At 44.5% G+C, this 3,247-nt stretch overlaps 1 non-coding gene across 1 annotated transcript; it reads right to left on the bottom strand.

Annotated features, from left to right (window-relative positions):
* Nucleotides 1-1,481: 1,481 nt before the first annotated feature.
* Nucleotides 1,482-1,611, bottom strand: LOC149272821 (small nucleolar RNA SNORA35). Its single transcript, XR_016279530.1, has one exon. It is a non-coding gene; the product is annotated as a small nucleolar RNA SNORA35 (small nucleolar RNA).
* Between the last annotated feature and the right edge of the window lie 1,636 nt (nt 1,612-3,247).

Here is a 3,247-nt window from a genome sequence, read left to right as displayed (position 1 = left end):
GGCCGGCCGAAGACTTAACGCCGCCTGGGGCAAAGTTTAAAATGCCGCCCCCCGCCGACGCCGGGGGGGGGGGCGGCATTATCTACCCCCCCCGGTACTTACCCTTAAACAGTCCTGCGGCGAGTCTCCCTGTGCTGCCACGGTGCCGGCTTGTAATGCTGAGCGCCGGAAATTCGCGTCACTTCCGGCGCTCTGCATTACAAGCCGGCACCGAGACCGAACAGGTAAACTCGCCGCAGAGGAGAGAGAGAGGGGCGCTGAGCGGGTAAGCGAAAATCACTCGGTGCCCCTCTCTCTCTCCTCCGCTTCAAAAAAAACCGATTGGGGCGGCAAAGTGCCGCCCCTTCTGAAGTGCCGCCTGGGGCAATTGCCCCAGTCGGCCCCATTGTAGGGCCGGCCCTGTTCGCTAGTTTTTACTAAATTTCTCATTCTAAATTTTCAGCTAATCATCCAACTATGGTATCAAATGAAAGCTCTATCTCTCCTTGAAAAAACAGTATATAGTTTACATGGGTACACTATTCACAGGAAAAGAGAATCATCGCTAAACCGACATACCCCAAAAATGGCAAAATTGCTCTGGGCTTTGAGGTATCAAAAACCCCTGGGATTGAAGGGGTTAAATGCCTTTACTGTATTAACATCTACCACTTCTGTTGGAAAGCCATTCCATGCATCCACTACCCTTTCCGTAAAGTAATATTTTCTGATGTTACCATTAAACCTTTGCCCCTCTAGCTTATGGCTATGTCCTCTTGTTGTGGTAGTATTTCTCCTTTTAACCCCTTTGTGACAAAGGCTGATTCTATTTTTTGTACCCTTCGTGACAATGGCTGTTTTATCGTTTCTGCGGTGTTTGTATTTAGCTGTAATTTTCTCTTAACCCATTTACTGAACCCACACAAGTTATATATATTGTTTTTTTCAGGACAAGAGGGGCTTTCTTCAGACACCATAATTTTTTTCATTCTACTATTTGTCCCGAGTTTAGAAATACCCAATGTTTTTATGTTTTTTTGCTTTCTTCTACACGTTATGGGGCAATAAGTACAAGTAGCGTTTTGCTAATTCAAAACCATTTTTCTCTGAATCTGGTAATTCTGTCTCCATGTGGTATTTGGGGCATCTTTGAAGCCAGCAAATTAAATTTACCCCACCAAACCATATATTTTTGAAAACTAGACACCCCAGGGTAACCCTTTCCATGCACTAATCCTACCACCAACCCTTGTCAAAGTTTGTGATAGTAATTGTTTTTGGTGTTTTTTTCACACACTTTGTACTTCAGGTGTGAAATTACAGCTCCTGGTATATGTTGCTGTCACATAACACTCCGATATGTGTTCAGCAACATCTCCTGAATACATTGATACCCCACATGCATGGGTTTGTCAGATTGTTTGGGGGCAAAAGGGCCACATTTGGAACATGAGCAATTCAGTTTTTCAACTTGGAGGTTTTACATCTGGGTAAAGAAAAATGCTTGTACCCAACTATCAGTAGGGACAGGTTACAAGAAAGCCTGGCCTATCTCCAAGAAGGAATTTGATCTAGCACCTTAAGCGGTCCCTCATGCCATGGAAAAGACACAGAGTTCATTTGTCAGTGCAAATAAAAACGCTTAAAAATTGGTGGAGCAAATAAAATCTAAAAAACAGTAAATGTAACAAAATGTTTTTTAAAAAAAATACAAAAATGGAGCAGGAACAAAAAAAAAATAAAAAATGGGAAACTGTGTGATACAACTTGAAGCAGTTACTGACACAGAGTGCAGGTTTTCCAGGTCAATCTGGACAGTAAAATGTGGTGTCCTTTCTTTGCTGTAGCATACCCTGCATCTCTTTTGAGGATTCTGCTTCTTTGCTGTAGGGGGGATTTTAAAAATAAAATGGGTAGCCCCAATTCTGCTGACTCCCATCACCACTTGGGGACCAGGTGCATCACGGTACAAGATACTTGAAATTACTTGGAGCTGAAACTGCAAAAAAGACAGTTTCAGCCCAGTGTCTGCTTTTTTGTGCAATAAAAAAGCGTTATAGGTTGCAATTTACATTAGATAAATTGCAACCTTCTTGTACCAGGCCTTTGTCTTCCTCATAATGAGGTAGGGCTGTAGGAGTTGATCTGACAGAACAACTCCACCCATGTTCTTATTATAGGCCCTGATGCACACTGGCTTTCTAGTGAACGCAGCTCTGCCACAGACAGAAACCTCCACAGTTCTCTCATCGTGGATGGTGCTCAGCATGCACACCTCTTTTCTGTCCCTGAACTTCAATGCCAAAAGCTCCTCTTGACCTAGAACTGAGGTCTCCCCTTTTCCTAGCCGGATTCGTGCCAGGTGTTGTGGGAAACCCAAGCGGTTCTTTTTTATAGTACCGCAAGCTACTGTATCGAAACAATACAGCAGCTTTAACAAAGGGACGCTTGTATAGAAGTTATCTACATACAAGTGGTAGCCTTTGTTCATAAGGGGGAATATTAGGTCCCAAACAATCTTGGCACTGGTGCCCAGATGTTCTGGGCAACCTGGAGGGTCAAGGTAGCTATCCTTACCCTCGTATACCCGGAAGGCATGAGTATACCCTGTCTCGTTCTCGCAGAGCTTATACACCTTCACTCCATACCTAGAGCGCTTGGAAGGAATATACTGCTTGAATCCCAGCCTTCCTTTATATTTCATCAGGGATTCATCCACGCAGATATTCTTTCCAGGTGTATAAACCTCTGGAAACCTGGCAGCGAGATGGCTAATCAGGGGGCGGATTTTGTAGAGCCTATCAAACTGGGGGTGCTCCTTAGGGGGGCACAGGCTGTTGTCATTAAAATGCATGAAATGAAGAATCATTTCATACCTTTGCCTAGTTATAGTCTGGGCATAAATGGGGGTACTAAGGATGGGGCTGGTGCTCCAGTAGGAGCGGATGGAGGGCTTTTTATAATGCCCATTAACATTGTGAGTGCCCAGAATTTAAGAAATTCTGGCACGTCAATGGGAGTCCATGGCTGTTTTGCCCAAAAAGAATTAGGGCTAGCAGCACGGTGCTGCTGGGCATAAAGGTTAGTTTGTGTGACAATGTCTCCCAAGACATCATCTCCCAAAAAAAACCTGCACAAATTGCAGTGGAGTGAATCCTGTAACATCAATATTGATGCCAGGAATTCCAGAAAAAGGAGGGATAGCTGGCTTGTACCTATTAGGCGCTACCCATGCCTCTGGTGCACTGCCACGACTACGTGTGGCAGG

Source organism: Sceloporus occidentalis, unplaced genomic scaffold, assembly GCF_023333645.1.
Source record: "Sceloporus occidentalis isolate IW3139 unplaced genomic scaffold, rSceOcc1.0.p SCAF_415, whole genome shotgun sequence".
Classification (NCBI taxonomy): domain Eukaryota; kingdom Metazoa; phylum Chordata; class Lepidosauria; order Squamata; family Phrynosomatidae; genus Sceloporus; species Sceloporus occidentalis.
The sequence above is the reverse complement of the archived record's forward strand: the minus strand, read 5'-3'. Positions and strand labels throughout refer to the sequence as shown.